Source organism: Protomyctophum parallelum, assembly GCF_964188405.1.
Source record: "Protomyctophum parallelum genome assembly, chromosome: 12".
Lineage (NCBI taxonomy): Eukaryota > Metazoa > Chordata > Actinopteri > Myctophiformes > Myctophidae > Protomyctophum > Protomyctophum parallelum.
Genome location: NC_139712.1, coordinates 29,520,566 through 29,544,321, shown reverse-complemented (window position 1 = coordinate 29,544,321; position 23,756 = coordinate 29,520,566). Strand labels below are relative to the sequence as shown.

General features: G+C 42.6%; 1 protein-coding gene across 3 annotated transcripts in view; it reads left to right on the top strand.

Annotated features, from left to right (window-relative positions):
- Positions 1-154: 154 nt before the first annotated feature.
- The window catches only part of fam49bb (family with sequence similarity 49 member Bb), a 58,252-nt gene continuing 34,650 nt past the window's right edge, over positions 155-23,756 (top strand). The window contains exons 1-2 of one of the 3 annotated variants that reach the window (XM_083778134.1): positions 155-261; positions 12,004-12,093. The gene's annotated coding sequence lies outside the window, so the exon portion shown is untranslated. Of the gene's footprint in view, positions 262-1,959; positions 2,027-12,003; positions 12,094-23,756 lie in introns of those variants that run through there. The other 2 variants (XM_083778135.1, XM_083778136.1) reach the window with 2 other exon arrangements.

Below are 23,756 nucleotides of genomic sequence, written 5' to 3'. Positions count from 1 at the left end.
GTGAACCCCCCCCCCCCCTCCCCCTCCCCCTCAATGCCCTCCACCCTATGCCCTCCACTCATGTGCGTGGGGACCCCCCTGGGGCTCCGGACCCACAGGTTGAGAACCAGTGCCACTGCTCCAGACCACAATGACGCTCAATAACTAACCCGGAAATAGGGACAGCGATGCAAATGGCTTTTCTTTGAGCTGCTACTACAGTACTATAGCGTGGTGGCGTCGGGACGTTGTCCACCGTTTCTCTACGATCAGCATCTTAAGGTAAGAGAATGATCTTCTTTTATTTAATTGTATACTTTATTCACGTCAAAGTCGTGTTTCGTAACATAATTCCTCCACTTCCCACCAGTTGCCATTCAATCGCACTTGCTTTTTGAGTAGAGAGAAAGAATGCATAAACGTGTCGGGTCGAAATTAAATCACATTGAATGATTTAAGCGATACGTTGACATATTATAAATATACACCTTTTAGAATATCTATTGGGCCAAAATGTTTGATTTGCCATAACTCCCCGTTTAACAGAACATTTAGAATCAGATGGCACGTCATGGTAACGTTTACAGTTTATGACCCATATCAGGTTATCACCATCTGTGACTCAAATGGCTATAGTGTAGTACAGCATTCTAATAAAACGGTATTATGACTAAGGTTATTATGATTTGTTTATATTGTAGATCGTAGAATTGATGATCTTTCAGATCAGTATAAAACATTCACATTTTCACAGCTGATCGATCCATGGGCAAGTCCTTTTAATAAGCATAAATGATAATAACTGTCCATAAATCCATGCATGACAGGCTATAATCATGTGTTCATTTCAGATCTTTACGTTTCACCTTTACAAATTATATATATAGCCTTGAATCAAAACTGTATATTGATAGATTCTGACATTTGCATATCAAACGAAAGTAAAAGTCATCCTCTATTAGATCGTCTTGATCCAAGGCTACAGTTTAGCTATACCATGAAGTAATTTTCATCACACCAAAGTATACCTAAGTCTAAATAAGAGATGTGAAAGTGGAAGTCAGCTCTCCAGGAAGCAAATAGTGTAGGCTGGTCAGTGCATGGTAGAAATAGTTACATGAAGAATGTGCACTAAAGGAATAGTGGACAGTGGGCACCTTGATGTACAATTGGCTATTTGATCCAAAATGTTAAAAAAAACATTTGGAAAACGGTCTTAACAAGTAATGTAAAGTATACATGATTAGAACATGATTGATCATTTGACAATGAATGGCTAATATTTGTACAACTTGCTACAAAACCTGTTTGTAGCAAGTTGAACCATTGGCCTGCCCTATACCAATACGTTTTGACCAGCACTTGCAGCCAATAGTTCATAGAGTGGCACTAACGTGATATGGTGCAAACATGCTGATTGATGTTCATATGAAGAAACACTGGAAATGAAAGTTATGCAGAGCTGACAAGTGAGACCTGACATCTGTTGCAAGTCAGTGGAAACATTAAGCCTTTTCCCAGAGGCTATTCTTCAGAGCTATACACTATAATCTGAAAGTAGGACATTATTGTCTGTTTTTCTTCAGCCGATTTATTGGTCATATTGTTCCACTGACCCAGTTCTTTTGTTGCACTGTGAACAAACGAGGTTAGTATAACTATTCAACATTGATTAAGATACATATGCTCATTATTAGGTGAGTTGAATAGGTCTACTAAGCTGTAATACAGTTGTCATGATTAAACATTTTGATCTGTTTGGATAATATATATGTATTTTTTGTCAGTTGTCATATCCTGTACTGTATTTACACAGTCATACAGCTTTTGACTGACGTTGAAGAAAGTGTAGCCTATTCTCTTGATCACGCCCAGCGTTGAGAGGCAGAGCAACAGAAAATACTGTAGGTGGCTCTCTGTCTCTCTCAGCCTATCTCTCATCCTCGTACGTTTTCCTTTATTACACGGGCGATTGTGGTTGTGTTCTACCACCACTGCCATCACGATGTGACTTGAGGGTTTTGCGCTCACGCTCAGCTTCTATTTTGTAAGTACACCGTCACCGTGTTATTGATGTCAAGAGCAACACCTGTTAATAGTGTTTCAAAGCGCATGCATGGTGGCGTGTTGGTAGAAGCCTACTGTGCAAGTTATTAACTACTATTAGCCTATATATTGTAGTTATTTTATTGCTGACAGTTTAATTCAACTATCAATATGATAACTGCGCAGCACGGGCATGTGTCAGCATAGGCATGGTCTTAAAATAGCTGCTCTGTGAGATGAAGGACACTGACGGTTTGCATGCATAAATGAATGAATGAGTTTGTAGACTAGAGATGTACAGTAGAGGTTGCCTATCTGACTGTCATGTCGGCATGCCACGCAGTGCTGCCATGCCGGTTCTCCTTTGAATGTCTCTCTCCGTAATATTTACACATACTTCCACACTGTCATCATCAATCACTAAGTGTGGCACGCCTGCAAACGTCAGTAACTTTAATCGGGGAGTCTCTGTCAATGTTGCTTTACAGAATGGATGGAGAAATGTCGACCCTTTCACCCACTGTGTTGCAATTGAAGTAGTGGTTAAAATATTTCTTAATAGCTTGTTTGGAAATCCGCTGCAAGCCTGCAACACTTTGGATTATCTTTTGACTGACTGAACCCAAATCACCCACAATTAAATGGCACTGCCTGGGGCTTATTTTAGTGGGTGTGTGTGTGTGTGTGTGTGTGTGTGTGTGTGTGTGTGTGTGTGTGTGTGTGTGTGTGTGTGTGTGTGTGTGTGTGTGTGTGTGTGTGTGTGTGTGTGTGTGTGTGTGTGTGTGTGTGTGTGTGTGTGTGTGTGTGTGTGTGCTATACCTGCATTGAGTGACCTTGGTACATAGAATTTGATCTATTGAAGATTCTGACCTTCAAATGTACATAATTTTTGTTTTGATTGTATTGTTGTATTCTTTCAGCTTTGGCAATGTAAACGTATGTTTTCTCATGCCAATACAGCCAATTGAAGTGTGTGTGTGTAATTCTTTAATGTAAACTTGGTTTTTTTCCCCCCGGTTATTTTTAGATTTCAGTAGTTGAAGTGGTCAAACTAGCAAAACTTTACATATCGTATTAATTGTTTAGGAAACGGTGCTAGTGTGGGGGTGGGGGCTCCTTTTTTCACAAATCATACATTAGTACACAATTTTTCAGTCGTGACATTTTATTTAGCTAGTCCATGAAGTTACATCAGTCAAGGAATACAGGAGTAGGAGTGTGTTGTTGGGGATTCGAAGAAATGTGAGGGAGTTGCAGTGCTCCTGGTTACAGCATATTGCTCTCTCTCTACTCATTCTCCATTGCATGTCTGTGCTTGTCCACAACAAGCTGCTGCCGTGTTGAAATGACACACTTGATTCACCCAGTAGAAAGTCTACTGGTTCCACTCCAAACTAGGTCTGATCCTGCTACACTACACTAGTCTGCTGTATCATCATAATGACATGCACCCATTGCACCATCTGATTTCCACATTTCAATTATGGCCATGGGTTTCTTTCTTGTCTAATTTGTTTTCTTGTGTATTATCATGGTATATAATTACTTAGCTCTTGTGTATATTGTAGGGTGAGATGGATAGGCCTGCCTTTTTTGGGCATTAGAAAAATGATAGTGGGAGTTTGGCAGTGGCACTTCCCTGTGCAGACCTGAGAGTTTGACACGCTGCTGTGCAGAATGCAAAGAGACTTATGGAAGGATTTGCTGAAGGCTTCTTGTGGTTTTATTGTGATGGATCTCCCTTGGGTCTGAATTAAAGATTAAATTGAATTCACCATATTCACACACGCTGACACTCAGACTGACAATTGATGAAATTTATGTGTATATTACACACATACATTTAATCAATTCAAAGGTAATTCATAGAGAATAAGTAAATAATTTCCATAAATAAAAAACAATGTTTTAAAAAGTAGTAAAAAACTGATCTACAAGCTCACAACGTGTCACCTCGCTCCGTGTTGTGAGCTTGCAGAGCTGTTATTTTCACTAGTTTGAGCCCCCAGGCAAACACTAATTTCAATTATTTTCACATTATGTGTGATGTGTGTGTGTGTGTGTGTGTATATATATATATATATATATACAGTGCTGTAGTTCTACTCTAACGTGAGCAAAGGAGTGAGGCTCTTGCTGTGTTGCTTTTGATGGGGGCGTTTTGATGTCCGTCTCTGATGTGTATGAGGCAGTAGTGTGTGTGTGTGTGTGTGTGTGTGTGTGTGTGTGTGTGTGTGTGTGTGTGTGTGTGTGTGTGTGTGTGTGTGTGTGTGTGTGTGTGTGTGTGTGTGTGTGTGTGTGTGTGTGTGCCTTAGAATGTAAACAGGCTAGACTGACAACATTAAGCATCCCCCTCTCAATGTTCTCACTTCCCTCTGAATATTGCAGCCTATTTGTAGTAGCCATGAGAAGAAGAGGGAACGAAATACCATAGCATTTTTTGCCTGTGGGTCTGCCTTCAAACAGCAACACATTTCTGTATGTGTGTAACGTATGTGTAAAATACTTTGCATAGGAACACAAGGATATAAATACCACTAATACTATTTTGTTATGAAAACTAAAGCCGTATATGCATTTTGGATACATGGATGCACACAAGCATATATAGTGTAAGTCTAAATCTACAACAGGGGTCTTCATTCAACATTTCTCTTATATTCATGTACAGAACAGAATCATCTCCATTTTTTTAGCTATGGCTTTCTAACCCACTAGGGCAGGCAACCAGCATTCATATAGAGATCCTATTCTCTAAAAATGTAGTTGTCTCACAGTGAATCTGGCAATGCATCAGCCACAGTGTTATGACCTCTGTGCAAAAAAAAAAGCTTACATTTGTATCCTGATGGTGATGAATCTGATGATGATTTATTTATATATTTATTGTATGATTGGACAGTAATCCAGGCATTATGTCGACCGCCTACGCGTTAGTTGGTGGACACCATCCGTGCAAGGATTCTGCTACAGATGGCGAGTCAGCAGGTGAGGAATTCAGCATTCACACGACTCTGCTGCCTTCTCTGCCCATGCCACAGCAACACTCCCAGTCCCATCTAGCCTGGTGTTAAAGCTGTACTGAGGGGAACATTTACATACAAGACTTTATTTGACTAAACTGAAACTCTGAGGTGTGCACTTTTCGAATTATTATTATTATTATTGCGACCGTAGTTTTACTTTGCAATAGGATTTATAATTTTTCATATGGAGAAGGGCAATAGGGCATAGAAGAAAAGTGCCTGCTCTGCATAAGGATTTGTTATCCATGTGCTTGACAACATGGGAACACTGAAGGAGGTCCCCAGTCCCCCCATATATAGATTGTATCGATGACCTCATTGGTGTGTTGCATACTGAAGTGAACATATGTTCTGCAGTTCTCAGAACATCAACACACAGGCTCCAGCAGGCATACACATGTTCCCCCCGTATTGAATCAAATTGATTTAGTGAATTGAGGAAATGAAAAACAAATTGTTTTTTTTTGCTCTTGTTTCATGTCGGCCCGATTGATCTTACAGATTGTTTGATAGTCAGTAGTTATGTTTTATCTTTCCTCCAGCCAAACCAATTTCTGCACTGTAATGGAAAACTGGCTATGATGTGGTGTGTGGTGTCCCTCTGAATCAATAAAGGTGTCGTACTGCAGAGTACAAGAAGCCTCCTGGGTTATTATTGGTGTTGTTTTGTTACAGCCCAGTTCACACAGGATAGAAACTGCTTATTGTCGAGTATCACACAAAAACAATTTATTAGCCGAGGCCGCAGGTACTACTAGCAAAGAAAATGTCCGTTTTGATCTATCCATCAGTTTTCAAAGTGTGGTTCAGGGACCCTCAAGAATTCCAAGTGGACCCTTAAGGCTAGTCCAGACCAATGCAACTATTATCCCCAAATGGCTCCGGTCTGCAACTGGTCAGTCCAGACCACTGCAACAGTCTCTACAGCGCTTTTGTTGCTAGGAGTTGCATTGGTGTGAAATGGCCTGAGTGAGAGTCAGTCACTTAAGCTATAATTTCAATAAACATGGTTATGACATGGCGTTGTAGATGTAAGTGTAGGTTCTTCCATAGTAGAAAGGGCTGCGACGGCAAGCAGGTTTATGTATCGAGCACTGATCCATTTCCGTTTGCCGGAGCCGACTGCCGTAGCCGTCGTTGCCCTATTGTGGCTATTGCCCTATTGTCCCTATTGTGTTGCAGATTCATCCTTTACGCTTCATGACTTTATTTTATACATTTCACCACGTAACCTCGATACTTAATAATAAACTTCACTGTTGGCTTTGTACTTGGTTTGCTTCTTTTTCCTCTACACAAAACCTCCACCTACCACCAAAGCTGAAAATGGCAGATCTACACGCTCCCAATGGCTCGCATCGTGAGTCTTTGTGAGCTTGTAGATCTGTTATTTTCAGCTAATGTTCCCTTCAGAATTACCAGGATGCTAGGGTTTAACAAAAAGGGTTCCTATCACACGAAGACTTGGCAGCTCCCCTGTAGTAACGCTGAGGACCCTCTAGGTGTCTTGGACACCCTGTTGTAGAGAGTCAGTGGACCCATGTTGTGTAGAGAATGGCATTACTGTCTCATATGTTGGCCATGCCTGGCTGGTTTAACATCAAAAGCTTCTGCATCCCTCTTTTCTCTCCCATTTCTATTGGTATCAAAGAAAACCACTGACGTCTGTGCATGGGCCACCCACTGTCCGACGTGTCCGTTAATAAATACATACATAATGTGTGTGTGTGTGTCGGGAGCCACGGGTGATTTTTAACCTGCAGCACGGGTGTTGTCGTACTTGTGTGTGTGTGTGTGTGTGTGTGTGTGTGGCACACACAGGGCTCAGAATTAACCTTTTTTTTGAGTGGTGCAACCACTCCAAGAAACAGCTACAGTATACGAGAGAGACTAATTCCCCCACACAGTAACTCTGTCATTTCTCGACCGGAACCGGGCTGGCACCCTGGGCGCATTCCTGTGGGTCTGGAAGTTCCGAGGACCCCCGCACGGAGTTGCACCACTCAGTTCACACGGGTGTGATTCTTAATTGGCACCACTGGTACTCCCAACTTCAAAAGGTTAGAAGCACCTGTCAAATCTAAATATATTGTTGTTCAGGTTTTTTGGGACCGATCACTGATTGTTTTTCTCATGATCGGCCGATACCGATCTTGCACAATTTTAATATTTCCAAAAATATTATATGTCAAAACCCACATCAAAACTGTTCCTGTGTGTGGGGAGGAAGGGAAGAATGTTTAGGCCTGTCACAAAGATGCATAATTATACCACTTAAATGGTATAAAAGATCGGTTTCTCCAGATCCAGTAAATTGCCGATCACAGGTAAATTACCGATCGAGTCATTTGGAGTGATCGGTGGCCGATTTGATCGGAGCATCTCTAATATATGACAGTATGGTTTACAAGTAAGTAACATTATTAAAATGTGCCGCAGGCTCACTGTCCCTCTTATCTTCCATCTCTTCATTGAAACAGATCTGTCTACAGTCTAGACGGATCTGAATCAGATCTTAACTTTGTTTTTAAAGGCGGGGTTGGCGAAAGGGCCTTTCTGTGTGGAGTTTGCATGTTCTCCCCGTGTCCCCTAGGGTAGGTACCCTCACAAAAAACATGCAGTAATCCTGGTCACTAAACTGCCTCCCCCTGGCCAGCCGGGGTGCCTGATGGAGGGGAAAGGAACTGGTTGGAATAACGTGTTCCTTCCACGCGCTACGTCCAACCAGGGAAACTCCCCCCTGTGGTGCAAAAGGAGCAACTTGGACACTCAGGCATGAAGAAAGCATGAGTTCAAGTCCGTTGCTCTCCCCTTGTCCCTATATGGGGACTAGGTTGGTGGAGGGTGTGTAGAGCCCAGGATCACATTAGATGATTGACACAGGGGTGAAAAATGGGTTACAAAATCGTGGGATAAAAAAAAGATATTAAAAAAAAAAAAACTTTGTTTTTATATGTTCACTTTGATAGCCCATTTGTCCCTCCTTATCCAGATATCAGTGATTTTGACTTCTGTAACTCGCTCCTTATACCGGCCTCCGGACATGTGCTCTTAAGTCCCTCCAAGTCATCCAGAATGCTGCAGCACGCTTTGTCTTCAACCAGCCAAAGCTTGTACAGTATGTCCCCCCTCTCCAATCCCTCTATTGGCTCCCAGTTTCTGGGCAAAACACTGATGTTGGCCGACAAAGAGTTCCACACACCCCAGACTGTTCTCCCTTCTGGCTCCCAAACTGTGGAACAAACTCATTGCAGTTAGAACTGCAGACTCACTCTCGTCTCCGCAATCCAATCATCTCTTTTCTCAACTTGATTTATCCATTACGAAATTCTCTGATTTCCACACACATTTGCAGTATTATAGTCCTGTCACTGTTTGCAGTTGTATTAGTGGAGGTTACAGTCTGGTTGACAGTATGTAGATTAGAACAGCAGGAACAATATTACTAAAACATCATCATTTTACATAATGTATGGCTGGGTGGTCATTGTTGGTAGATAAATCAGGTGATTTATCTATCAACAATGACCACCCAGCCATACATTATGCCGCTTATTACACGGCTACTTAATACACAAATGAATAAATTGACCCAAAAGTGACAACAAATCAAAGTATTTCCTTTCTTACGGACCGCAGACCGCAACGAGTCGCCTCAGAAACAAGGAAGTGAGTGTTGATCAAATGGAATCTATTTTCAGGTACTGGTAAAACATTCTTGAAAGCATTGTTTAGTTAAATTACATTGTGCGTTTGTTTACATGGCTGTCATGTTGGTTACAGCATCAAATCCAAGCAGCGCAGCGGCTACAGCCAGGTGCTCCGAACCTTTGATCAGACATCGGTCTGTTATAGAGCGGAGCGGCCATTATCCAGAAATTACACACTGCTGAATTTGGCGATTGACCAATCAGAATTGACCAATCAGAATCGAGCATTCAACCAAGCTATGTAATAAATTGTGATAATTGTTTAGGAAATGGCGCTAGTGTGGAGGGCTCCTTTCACACTGTTTCACAAGTCACACATTGGGAATGAAAATGTGAGATTTTGTTTCGCTTTAATCCATGGATATTCGTATCCTATGAGAATGAGAGGTAACTGCTTCAGGTAAAAAATTAAAATGAAAAAATTCTCTTGATATTTAAGCACTCGTTCTCTCTCCAAGTTATGTATTGTTGGGCCTTGGGAGTGTTTCTCTTTAGCTGATCTGTTCAGTGTTCACTGATCCTGCTGCTATGGGTTCAAAGCAATTCAGGGTTCGAAGTCTGATCACATTCACCCGTTAAGCATCACCAGCCGAGCCCATTATAGCAGCACATTTGTATGCAGGCCGGCAAATTGAGAAGGACCTCCTCGGCGTTAACAGTTTGACTGTTTTTTACGATTAACCCGCATTTTAATCAACCCCCCTTCACTGCCGAGATTGTTGTATTACCTTTAGAGCATACGCTGAATTATTTGGGCTTTTAATCCGCGAAAATCCATCAAAAAAAGCTCCCGTGGTTTGTTATGATCTGTGTGTAGCATCCACCATCTTGGTGCACGCGGAAGACGCACACAAGATTGGTTTCAATGAGGCGTTGCACCCAATGCATTTCCATTGGCCTCAATTTCCCAGAAGCCCTAGCAGCCCACAGCATGTGACGATTTCCGGTTTCGACATCACAGCGAAGGCATCCAGTCTCATACTCCGCGACGAAGACGGATTTTCTTTTGATTCATTACATTACGGCGGATTAAACACATAAAACAAAAGGCGGGTATGTCCGATACGGCAGCGACATTAACCTGGAGTAATCCATTCAAGGCACGGAAACTGTTTTAATGGTCTCACTCTGTTGAGCCTGCACTGAAAGAAAGTGCCACGGAACTTCCTGAAACGAGAGAGTATATTCTTTATGTTGGCCTTGCACACTGTTCTGTTCGGGGGTTGTTACCGCCTCTCCTGATTTCAATCAAAATGTCCAAGGTCCAATTTTTATATTTCTTCTTCTTGTGGAAAATTTTTGAGCGTCAATGTTGAAGAATAATTAAATAACGCATAAACTTTCAATTGAAATCATGCCTTGTTTGCTGATGTTTGCTGGATATCTATATCCTGAATCTTTTGTTGGAGAAAGTTGGACTGTCAAAACAGGCAATGTTGTAACCACTAACCATGCACAGGGAAGCAGGGAGTGGGTAGAAAAGCCGAAGTTCACGCTGAATCAGAGGAAGTGTTGCACAATAGGAAGTGGAGTGTTTTTATGTGTGTGACTGTGTGTTTGTTCCACTATCCAAAGTCCTGCAACTAGCCCAGGTTTCTATAATGAGAAGCATGAAGCTAATTGAGTCAACCATGTTCCTGCTTTCCCAGCCTTTCTGCAACTGTTACACTGTTAATTTGTTAATTTAGAAAAAATTATAATCTTGATTTTTAAATGATGATAAATGATTGGAATAACGTGTTCCTTCCACGTGCTACATCCAACCAGGGAAACTTAATTTATTTATATTTATATAAAAAATAACAGTCCACATAGGGCAAATAATATGACATTTTGATTGGCAAATTCGGCAGAGAGGTTGTCTCGAGGGTACACACATTCTTCATAATGGTGCCAACAGCAAACAAATTAGTAAAACAAATCAGTGCCCAGTCTGCCCACCATACCGTACAATGTGGCCTGGTTTGTAATTGGCGACACCTCAGTGTCAATGATTGAAAGAAATGTAAAACATTGAAGCCTTTTCTTTTATTTAATATTTTGTCATTTTCTTTTGGGAAGTATACTGAATGTGTGTATGTATGATGGTGAGCTGAACATAACACCATTGAACCTTGGTCTTTGCTATTTACTGTAGATATTGTATGGAGGCGTAATTCACTGTCAGCACGTCAGCAGTGACTATGAAAATAAAAAATCACACCCGGCGTGTGAAGTGAGGGGCGCTAATATATTAAAGTCTAACTCATGTTGCTATGATTAGGTGATGTACTGGTGATGTAAAACAAACGGTGACAAAACAAACTAGCTAGCGCCCATCAAAAATGTATAAAATAAATAAGTGAGTAATTGTACCTCCTGAAGTGTTCTTTTCTTGAACTAAGCCCACAGTGGCCTTGTGGTTAGACTCTCTTCCCTGAGATTGGGAGGTCGGGGTTTAAACCCCAGTCCAGGTCATACCAAAAAGACTAAAAGATGAGGCCCAGTGCCTGCCTGCTGCACTCAGCATCAAGGGTTGGATTGGGGGAAAGTCACTGCTTGACAATACGTGCCATGTTCCAACGGCTCCCACATGATTCGGGAAGGCTTACTTTGGCCCATTTCTTGAAATAATAGGGGTCTCTAGATGAGAGGGTTTTTTTTTGTGTCTTAACTAAAGCCCCAGTCTCCAGGCCTATACAGTGAGATGGAGGAGACATTTCAGTCACCCAGAGTTGGAGTTACAGGTACAGAATAAATAAAGTACAGTTCTATACAAAGGCAAGAAAAACCATAAGAAGCACCAGCCATCAATACAGAACAACAGTACACAATAGAAGTATAGACCTATGATCCTGCACTAATCTATGCAGAAAAACAACACAAGGTTACAGTCTCCTCACCGTATTCCGCCCCAAAATTACATTCGGTGCAATGGCAATCAATTAATAAACTGTCCATTTCAACCAGTGCAGTGCGAAAGAAAACATAAGTGTTCACAGTGCAATCGGTACAATAACCATACCCTAAAAGTGTTATTAGAGGTCAGAGAGTCCTTGATACATCTATTATTCCAGGTTTTGTTTTACGGTTGACCTGGAAGAGCGACCATTGTGTGTCTCGCTGTAAATCCTCAGAGCCACAAGGCTCGTACAGTTCCACCCCGGGAAGGTGAATCTGTGGTTTCCTCTCTCCTGCCATACTACAGTATATCACCATACTACATCTAGGTGGAGTTAATGTGGCTGTGTCCTCATTCACAGGCTGACCTTCACTGGAGGATTGTGACCCGGGGTCACCTGCCAGGCCGGGTCTCCCTGCTCCTGACTGACAGGCGCACAGCTCCGCTGCTCGTAAGAAATGTTGCTTTACTACTTTTCGTTTATTTATCATGATTATGGAAGACCAGCTGTGGTCGAAAAACATGTTTGCTGCTTTGCACAGTTAACATACAGAGCATTTGAGGATTTTGTGTGGAGCTGTGGACTCTTTCTTTCTGTTATTCTCTGAATCACTCAATCTATATTTAAGCCTTTACTCACTCAGTAAAAAAGCAAAATAATAATTATTTTTTGCAGTGATCGTGCAGGCATATATTAGCCCTTAAATATGTTGTGTTTATTCAATGGAGTGTAGTCTGTGTACATTTACAAATGGTGTTCGATCCAAACTGTTGAATGTCAGTGTGGTTGCTATGGTACAAAGTGACGCAGGTCTACAATTATGGTTTCATTTTGGAACCGTGTCTGTGGTGCACCTTTTGAGACTATTATTGTCTTGATGTGCTGTGCTGCAGTGTTATTATACTTTTCTCGCCATATTCAGCGCGAGAATAGAGCGAATCAGGTCTATGAAAACAAGCCCAAAAGAAGCGACTATTACAGGCCACATGAGCACTTTAAACTTACAGTATATGCATTGGCTATTTGGAAATGCCTCTTGTTTTATATCTGCTATTTTCAAACAAATATTGGGGGATTTTTTTTTTCCGAAACATTTAAACGCAAATACAGAGGTCGCTGGCACAAAATATTTTTGATGGGGGGGTATGTAGACGAATGCATATTCATTTTTGTGTTCCTTGACATTAAAACGATTGAAAACTAGAGATGCTCCGATAATCGGCCAGCTATCGGTGATCGGCCATATCGGCCGATATTCACTCTGATCGGTAATTGGCATTTACCCTATCTGTGGGTAATTTATCTGGAGAAACTGATCTTTTACACCATTTAAGTGGTATAAATGTCAATCAGATATATAGTATAACATAATTTTGCATCTTTGTGACAGGCCTAAACATTCTCCCCTTTGACATATAATAATTTTGGAAATATAAAAACTTGCAACATTTCACAAGATCAATATCGCGATCGGACCTTTCGTTATCGGCCGGCAATGAGAAAAACAATCGGTGATCGGTATCGGCCCAAAAAACCTGATCGGAGCATCCCTATTGAATACAACTGCTTTAAACAACATTAGGAAACCAGCCCAAATAAGCAATTGCGCTTTTGAAACAAGCCCCCAAAAAACACAATCGGCTACTACCAATAATTTGCAAGCGATTGTACAAAAAAATAATAACATGCTCAAAGTTGCTTATGATGAGCAAATATGGCAACACTGATGCTGTGGCTGTGCATGTGTATGTGTAATGCCGGCCGGCCCAGGAAATGAACCGCATGTAGGCCATAAAAAGAAGTTGACTAATGTAGGTGCTCCCACTTCCTGTTCCCCAGGGCCAGTGTGTTCCTGTGTTGCCAAGTCTTATACTGTAAGTGACATTGGGCTTGTTTTTCTGTAAAGTTGCTTGTAAAATATTGGTAGTTGCATTTTCATGTCATTAAGTAAGTAAGCCTTGTCGAGCCATGAGGCTCATAGGGAAGGAGCCTATCTCCTGTTTCTGTAGCGTGAGGCAGCTTGTGTACTTATGTACTGGACATAACGCTAGTACAGTATGTTGCAGGGACTTGGCCCAATCCAACCAAGCAGGGAGGCATTGGGTCCCATTTTCTTGGGAGTCTTTGTTATGAGCTGGATTTTCATGTCAAGGACCCCCAAATTAATCTCTGCAGACCCCATCTGAAAATATTTTGTGGCAGGGAGGGACCCCCATACAAGATTTGTGTATTCCAACATTTTCAGGTCTTTATGGAAATAGTAGATCTACAAGCTCACATCATGGCGTGTAGCGTTGTGATTATGTTGTAGATCAGCTATCTTAGTTCAAATAGATGATTGATACTGTAGGTTTAAAGTGGCTAATCTATCTTCATTATATTAACTGATATTGTACTGTATGTGTCGCTTCTTTTGGGCTTGTTTCCGTAATCCTGGCTGCTTGTTTAAGTTGTTTCTCGTGCAAAATCTGGCAACACTGGTATGTTTATGTAACGAGCGAGCGGGCATGGGGTCACTCACCGCCCGATGTCTCAAAACCAGAGGGGTTGGAAAAGTCACAACCCACAACAATACAACAGTTAGTTTTGACATATTTTCATTTTGAGTCACGGTTTACTCCGAGCAATTTGTAGCCTAGTACTTGTCGATCTGGGACGACAAGTCACGACATTAATTGTTCACATAGTTATAGGCAGATTTTTTCTCACAACCAAAGTGTTCCTCATTTTGGGCCATTTTATGATTTTGTGTGTGTGTGTGTGTGTGTGTGTGTGTGTGTGTGTGTGTGTGTGTGTGTGTGTGTGTGTGTGTGTGTGTGTGTGTGTGTGTGTGTGTGTGTGTGTGTGTGTGTGTGTGTGTGTGTGTGTGTGTGTGTGTGTGTGTGTGTGTGTGTGTGTGTGTGTGTGTTCTCCTGGATAGTAGGACTGAAAAACATGGACCAGAAAGTAATGTTTCAACAAAATAATACCTTTTGTCACAGCAGGCAATGAATTGTGCCACCCCTCACTACTGTACATCTAATTTAGCCATTTGAAAATATCGTACAGTACATCATGTTTCCTCTTCTGCCATATCTGCCCATCCCTGTTTGTGTATTTTCCTCAGTCTCCATGGAGATTGTTACCATGACTACACAGCCATCAATCCCCAGGCTTAAGCCGAGCTGTTGGAATTCACGGTGTTGTGCGTTGCTCTCCTGACCCATAAGCCTCAAGTCAAGTTTCACATATAGAACTGCTAAGTCTGTCCATAGTATGATACAGTATATCTGTGGTGCGGTGGTGGCGTGCTAACGGGGCTAATGCCAAACTGCTGTATAGCATCCTGTTAATGACTCAAATCCAACAGCTTAGCCTGAATGCCAGACCTTTGTAGCATGCTTTAGCTTCCAACAGCAAAGAACGAAGCCCTCTGCCCAAGCATTGTATTGCATAACGGGAGAACGGTGTGAAGTTAATAAGAGAGGCTGGGTTTTGTTGTGTGGAGGTCTGTAAAACGCCAGGAGGAGGTTTAGCCAGGTGTCCTCTCTTGTCAGCGTGGTGAAGGGTGAGTCGATACTGCCCTCACCTGGTGATACAACCAACCTAAAAATAAAATGTTATTGCACCGTCACTCGGAGTCGGAGAGTCATATTGCTGACTCTGTAAGGGGGATGCTGAGCATTGTCTTTGTACCTTTTACACCATTTTGCAGACTCTCTTAATCCAGAGAGATTTACAGTAAGCAAGGTAAACATGAGATATTGAATCCAATGCGTTAAAATAGTAATTTAGGATCATAGACCATTATAAACCAAGAACCTATCATCAGTCTAAACAGTCTAGAAAAAAATCTATAACCTGAAACTATAGAGCCTCCAAACAATAGGATTCTAGGTCAGCAAATTAACCTGGCATCTGTCTACATAACATGATATCTATGTTACATGTTCGCCTGTGCATAAGACTGCAAGGTCGAAGTCAAGGCTAGGGCAAGTGCTATGGGCTTCAGAGTCTTCAGATTACTGCGGAAGATCTGGAGTGAGTCTGCAATTCTAACTGCAATGGGGAGTTCTTTCCACATTCTGGAATGACAACTATCCAACTGCAATGCAGTGATCTTGAATTGATTGATTACAAACAATATAAATCACATTATTTATGAATTGATTGATTACAAACAATATAAACATTTATATATAGTAATATATATATATATATATATATATATATATATATATATATATATATATATATATATATATAGTAATATAGTATAGTAAGCAAAATGGCTTCCCGGTGCAAAACCTGTTGGACCACCACTGTCACTCTCACGTGAGAAGTTTTACTAAAGATACTTGGTCAATGGTGACCATTCAACTTTTACTACTGCTACTACTTTCTGGTTGACTCAGCATGTGGCAGATGTACTGTATGGGCACCCACCCGCCCACCCACTCTGTGACCCGGGTACACCATATAAATAGCTAATGAGAGATGATATGTCTGAGTGGACGCAATATGCTGAGTGGTTTGTTATGTCAGCTAAAAGCTCCCCCCCATCCCCCGTCCTTTTCCTTGGCTATGTATTATTGATGGCATCAGAGGGCTGAAATGATGTACACCTTCCTGCCTGGCTTCCCCTGAGTACCCCCATCACCAGATGTCTCTCGTGAGTCGTCACTGTTTGTTATGAGTTGTGCACAACATGCATACCAGACGTCCTCCTTAATGGCGTCCACTCCTGAGCCCTGACCTGATGTCAACATTGGGGAACCTTAATCAAGCTGGTTATGTCTCCTACACAATTCCAATTTGAGTTATAATAAATGCTGACCCAACCGACCGAAAATGTATGCTAATTACTCGGGCCGGGCCGAGCCTCTGGTTCCAGGCCCAATTAGGGCCAGGCCCATTGAGAACTCTTAATTCCAATACTGGTGGATCTCATACCTTCTTTTTTTTTAATTTATTATTATTATTTCAAGGACCACTATAACTCTGAGAGTTACAGACCTGTAAGAGTTCATTTGGAACCACCTATTTGGAACCACCTATAGGAATCGTTAAAGGGAACCGTTAAGGAATCGGACCACTTAGAATAAATCATTAAAATCTTAAATAATCCCAAACCTAACAGACTTGATGACACTAAATGAACACTAGGTGGTACTAAGAGTTCAGTGTTTGACCTCAGGTCCCCTTGTTGCTCTGTTAATGAGTTCATTGAGATGCTACAGAGTTGCTGTTGCTATGATGATATTGGGAGTCTTTTCTCTTTCAGTTTTCATTTGGTGCAATACTTGTCTCATCTGTTGAGATGAGTCTGATGTATTATCTGCTTCTGAGAGTTGGCTCCGTCTCCTCTAACCACAGCACTAACATACCTACAGCCGCCGCTCTCAGTAATTGTAATTGCAAGCAGGAACATTTTATTATTCATATTAAAACAACAAATCGGGCAATAAAGTGTTTCAGATTATCTCAATTCTGTGCAGAACCTGACCCAAAAGGTGTACTTTACCAATACTTTACCAATGCATTTTATTCTTAAAGGAAAGCATTGTAATATTGCTTTCTGACTTATGTTTTATATATATTTTTAAATTATTAAACACTGTAGGAATGCAAGCTTTTGCCATACAATACAATCGCGACATAATAATTTCTGTTCATGCAATAATAAAATAACATCATAACCTAGCCATCTATTTGCAGTTGAAGACATGACTTTTGGACTAGCATCCAAAAGCATGTTTGAAAATGGCTACGTTATGTTCTGATTGCAGATTACCATTAGCTCTAGCAGTCAGTGCATTCAGTCAATATTATATTTTACAAATGCCATGTGATATGAATTTGGCTTCTTAGCTGAAGATGGTAGATGTGTATGTGGTGTGTTTGGGTATGGGAGTGGTCCCTGTCAGCAGCATGATTATATATATTTTTTACATTTTCTTCCCTCCAGATGGCGCTCTTCCCTTTCTGTTTACACATACCACCTGCTTCTTCAACCTGCTTCTTCAACCAAAACCCATCAACCCCCCAAAATAATACAATACTCCATCGTGCCCCACCCAAGAAATCCTGCAAGGACAGCATCTGAGTGAGCAGGGAAATAGAAAATACACTATCCTTTTTCCACGTACAGTATGTCAGTGGGATCTAAAAACAAACACAAAAAACATGCTTAATAACTAACACAATATATGATTTGGTGTATTATTTGCTGCATTAAAGTTCTCGGTCTGACTGTTTTCAGTCATTTAGATCCCATAGGACCCAGCATGTCCTCTATGGAAGCATGTTGCACAGCTATAGCACATCTACAAGCTTACAACACGTCAAAGAATTGTGTGTATTTGAAAAAAAACAAACAAAGTGTATTTGAAGCCTCACATCTGATTTCTTCAACTGGTTGAGAGTACAGTATGTACTGTACATGTGGAACATCAGCAACATGATGTTTCATTTAGCTGTATTCCATGTATTGGTGATATAGTGTGGGGGACTTTAAGGATGCTGTGCTGTCTGTGAGTCATGCTCAGCTAGAAGGTCACTAGTCGTGTAATGATGGTTTGGGGGTGTTTATACAGTGGGGGGAATTGGGGGGCGAGGAGGGGGGGGGGGTCTGTGAATGGAATGGGGGGGATCCAGCCCCACCCCCATTCGTGCTACCGAATACTAGACCCCGTTGACTGTAATTCAACAACAGGCACCCCTCTCCCTTCCCTTCACCACTTCCCTTCCCGCCACACCCCCAAAGTCAGGAGACGGTACATTCTCAAGGGCAGCTCAGGGATGCATGATATTGACAAATAAATTAGATCACAGCTGTTTTTGCTGAATACGGCACTTGTGGTATGAATTGGGATGTGTGTGTGTGTGTGTGTGTGACTGTGTGTGTCTTAGTATACATGTGAAAGCTGATATTGGCCAATTGGGGTGAATATTTAGTTTACCATTGATTACATGAAGTATGTATTCTTGTCGTCTTTTCTACACTATAATAAATCACTTAGTATGAGCAAAATGTGGATCCCAAATGTGCCTTTTGCTTATTCTATAATAAATACACATACATTTATAAACACAACCTTGTGTAACCCCTTGACTTGATTTGATTAAAACTGTCCTGGGTGTTGTTGATCTAAAATGGCCAGTAGCCTAATGGCTGCATGTTATTGACCTAGTTCAGTGCTGCTAAACTCGATATCAGAGCCATCAGTGTATCCGCCGGGCGGCGGCTTCTGATGATGGCTTGTCATTGATGCGACGGATGGAAAGCGGAGAGTTTCTCTGTGTCTCTCTCTCTCTCTCTCTCGCGCAGATGTTTCAATGGAGCCTGCGTTTTCGCCGACTCTTGTGTATGTGCCTGTTGCCATGGTTTCTGAGCTTTTCATCAGGTACAAGCCTGGAGGCCGGGTAAGGGGGGGCGGTGGCTTAACTGAGGATGAGGCTCGGTCTCTTATCTAGCTGTATGCATTTTTTTCCTTCTCCCTAAGTGGACTGAAAAATGTTTGGTTTCATCCTCCTCCATCATTTTGATTCCTCGTGACTGAAACGATTTCGGGTGTCGAGTCGACGTCTCTCTCTCTCTCTCTCTCTCTCTCTCTCTCTCTCTCGCTGCGTGCGAGTTGGAGAAGAAGTTGAATGTTTTAATGGTGCCGCGACATCTAAGTCGGATGACATCCCACCAGTATTTACAGCTGTGGTAGTGTAACCCCATGCAGTGACACTGACTGGAGCGAGACAGCTGATATGGTCTCACAGCTTTAGCATTACTGTCAGTTGTTCCTTCCTTCCCTGTGCAGGCGCTGGAGGAGAGAGAGGGTTTGTTTTGATTTGCAGTAATCTGGGTGAGCGAGGCATTAGTTGGTGATGTTTACTACTACGGCACGCTGCTCCACAGAGGCGTGGATATGGCGGGTAATCAAGTTCACCTCAGCAACAAACACACACACACAGCCCCTCCCACCCCTCGTCAGTCAGTCAGCCACCACAACCCCCACCCTACCTACACCTCAAGCCAATTCAATCAGCTGGGCTGGGATTGGAAACCTAGTAAAGGGGTAAAGTGGAGAGGTTGTAAGGGGGAGTGGGGGGGGGGGGGGGGTGTGCAGGCATTAGGTGGGCGAGGGGGCAGCGCACGCATTTTAGGAACAACCCACCCTCCCCCACCCCCCCCCCACCCCCCCAAAATAAATAAATAAATAAATATATATGTAATAAAACGACTCGACTCAGCGGGCTCCGGTGGGGTTCCGGGGAGCTGACCGAGTGGGGCTAATGCGATGTGGCATGTCACCAGGGGAATCTAGGTCAAGTTTAAAGCAGGCTGAAGCTCTGCCATGCCGCAGTCTGACGCCCGCCTCACCATCTATCTGTGTGCCACCTCGGCGCACGGCGGTGGGCACACTTTCACACTCGCACGTGCTGCTTTCAGAAATTCAGTTTATTAATGTATTAAATATAAAATATTGCTCAGTGTGAGCCTGAGCTATATGCGCTTTTTTCCCCCTTTCAAGTCCAGATCTTTGTTATCAAAAACAAATATCAGACACACATTTCTGTGCCTGCCCCCCTCTCCTCCACGCCCTCAGGCTAAAACGCGCCAGCCTCCGCCTCTCCTCTCCTCCGCGGCAGTGCCCACGTGACGACACATGCTGCCGGCTCGGCGTCTCGTCTGCCAGGAGGAGGGGGAGGGGAGGGGAGGGGAGGGGAGGGGAGGGGAGGGGAGGGAGGGGTCTTGTTTTCCCTCCTCGTAGTAAGACTGCAAGGACACGTGGAACCTCACGCCGCAGCTCAGTAGTGGAATGTCAGCATTATCCTGCCTCTCTGTCTGTCTCTCTCGCTCTCTCTCTGTCTCCATTACCCAGACATCACCCCAAGCTGTATTTTTATTTTATTTTTTATGCCGCAATGCTCAGTTTCCGGCATGCACTTATTAATTTTTTTAGGACATTTTATTTTGCTGTGTATCATTTAAAGTCAGTGAAGCTTGTAAAGCCCCCCCCCCCTGCAGGGGTGGGGGTGTGACACCAGAGGGCATAGCCATCCAGGGGTCACGCCTGCCGCTGCATGGGCGTGGCTCGAGTCCTCGCAGTGTTGATTTTGACAGCAAATTTAGATTTAGTTATATAGTCACAGACGGTCTCATTTAGTTTTAGTCATCTGACATGTTTTAGACTTTGTCGTAATGCCAGATTTGACACTTTTTTGGTTGCATGCTGCTTGCTCACAACGAGCTTGTACATCTTCTATTTTCAGAGCGCAACACCCGAGCGCAACCAAACATTAAATGACTTGTCTTTCTACTGGATCTATTCTCCACCTGTCCCTCTCTAACATTTGGTCTGGTTTTTCTTTGTTGACGAAATTGATATTTAGTCTGTTTAACTTTAATCATCGTAGTTTAGTTTTTATTTAGTAGCCGACCAACATTTTTCATCATCGTTGACCAAATCAACACTGCGTCCGTCCTCGCTCAATACATCTGGTTCTCTAACCTTTTCATGTCAAGGACCTCCAAATTGTATTTTGCCGCGGACCCCCATCCCCCAACTGAAAATGTTTTTGCCAGAGACCCCCGCAGAAGAAACGATTTGTGTTCAAAGTTCAACATTATTCAAACAGTTTCAATATTTAGCATCTGCTATTTATAACATAGAAATAGATAAAGTGGTTCAAACTATTGCAATGCTATGTTAACTACTTTTGCCGGGGCCCCCTGGAACCCTTTCAAGGACCCCTGGGGGTCCCTGGGCCCCACTTTGAGAACATGTGGATGTCTGTGTTATCTGTCTGTACATTTTATTATTATGCTATTATTTATTTTGTACTGTAGGCTACACGTGTGTGTTTATGCATGTTGAAATAATTAATTCATCCAGTGGCATGTAAACAAATTGAGCCGATGACCATATTATAAGCATATTCTTATTTATTTGTTAGGCAGGGCTTATGTTTGATCTTCTTTTATTTAATATTTCATACACAAATCTGATGAATACAGCCAGATTAGTTTACTTGTATAGCAACTGGCGCCAGTGATCAGTAAATTGTACTTCCAGTGGTGGAATTAAATATTCCCTCATGGGCTCCGCTTGCTTTGCTCTCCTCCTCCTAATCCGCCCGCTTTTTGGCGCATTACCTCATCAGTATTAATATATTCATGTGCTTTCAAGTCCTTTACTACTACTACTGTACTACTCCTCTTCTTTCCCCGAGCCGGGCCCTGATTGGCTGTAAGGATTGTTTTCAATGGCACCCCAAAAAAATATATTTTTCTCCACTCACATGGATACAGCGTGCAGGTTGGTTAAAGCGGACCAGCCAATGGGAGAGCTGCACGGGTTCCCTAGTATAGTCGAGTTCTGCCCCACAGCCCCTCTAGAAGCAGCCGCCCCTCCTTCTCCTCATTGGTGAGCACACGCGATGGCTCGGTGGGGGGGGGACCGTTCCAAAACAACAACATGCGTGCATGCTGCCCACACCCCCTCCACGGTGCCCAGGCTGCCCAGCTGGCTGGCACTGGCCAGCAGCAGTGGGCACCGCTGCAGAGACAGACAGACACTGAGGGAGGCGGGCTTGGTTTATTGTTCCTCTGTTTTGGATTTCAGACAAGCCTCTCTCTCTTATTTTACACACCCCACTTTGTTATATATATATACTGTATATATAGATATAGATATATTTATAAATATAAATAATTAAAACCGAGAAAGCTTCCATGTCAGACTCCTTTTAGATTTTATTCAAACATAGCAGATCTACAAGCTCATATGAGCTTGTAGATCTGCTATTTTTTTTATTGTGAAAATGCGAGCAACATATTTGAATATGATATAATTCTTAACTCAAATCTTTGCTTCCGGGAATCCCTGGAACAAAATAGGGAGGGGGGGGGTCGCCAAATATATAAAACTGATTTCGATCACAATGGGTTAATGGGTCCATATTTTCAATTAAAAAAAAATACCCTCAGGATGTAATCAAACTAGTTTGAAGCATGTTTTTTTCCCCACTGCTGTGCCATTTAATATCGGTGCCCATCCCTGTTTCTTCTCCCTGGTAACAGCTGGAGGATACTGCATGCTATGAGCAGTCTGCCTCATACATCCCAACGTCCTTAAAATGACCTCGTTTCCAGACACTACAAGGGAACTGCTGCTGGGACCTCTGGGTTGACGGCACTTTCTACTTAAAGCCACTGCAAGAAAAAAGATGGAGGAAAAAAAACAAGAACAAACAAGCATTCGACGGCCAGAGAGCTCTGGGCTGAGAGAGGTAGAGTAGTAGAATCCGATTTGAACTGAGGACCCCCAAAATACGCCCCCCCCCCCTAAAAAACCCCCACATTAACTGGGAACCCCCCTCACCCTGACCAAGCAGCAGTTGAGGCGTTACATTTGTAACAGTGCCTCTTTCTTATATTATTTGACAATTTGGCCAATGTCTTTTCCTGTTTTATTTAGTTTGTTGTTTGTTGATGCAGTAATGGTGAAGTTCCTTTTTTTTAATATTTATTAATTAAAAAGGTATTACAAGTTTTTTTTATTCACCGTCACTTGACACTTACCGTCATGTGGGGACCCCCCTGGGGTCCCGGGCCCGGCCCACATGTTGAGAACCACTGCCGCAGAGGACCACCAGGGGAAGGTTACTGACGGCTTCCCGTGGCTCTGGCGCCCGTCCCTGTCCTCCCAGCTGGACCCCCAGGTGCCATGCTTTGACAGCCTGTGAGGTGCCAGCGTCAGTGGGTACTGCCCAACGTTCATGTCACATTAGTGCAGATGTAATAAGACGAGGCTGGGCCGAGGCAGGCGGGGCTGACCAGGTGGTGGTAAATGCAGTTGTGCCAAACGGATGTGTTGCGGGAGATATGCTTTTCGGTGACATGGAGTACACTAGTACAGAGTACTACATACTTGTACATAGTGCATACACAGCGCTGTACTCTCTGGCTCCTTTTCCACCAAAATAACTTGGTTCAAGAACTTTTTTTTATGATGGTTTATATCACACCTGCATCTTCCAACCTGAATAGTGACACGCCCACTTTCGTTCCCACTTCAGGGCAAGAAGAAATGTTTTTTTTGTTTCCAGTTCCGAACCAACTTTTAGGGATCTGA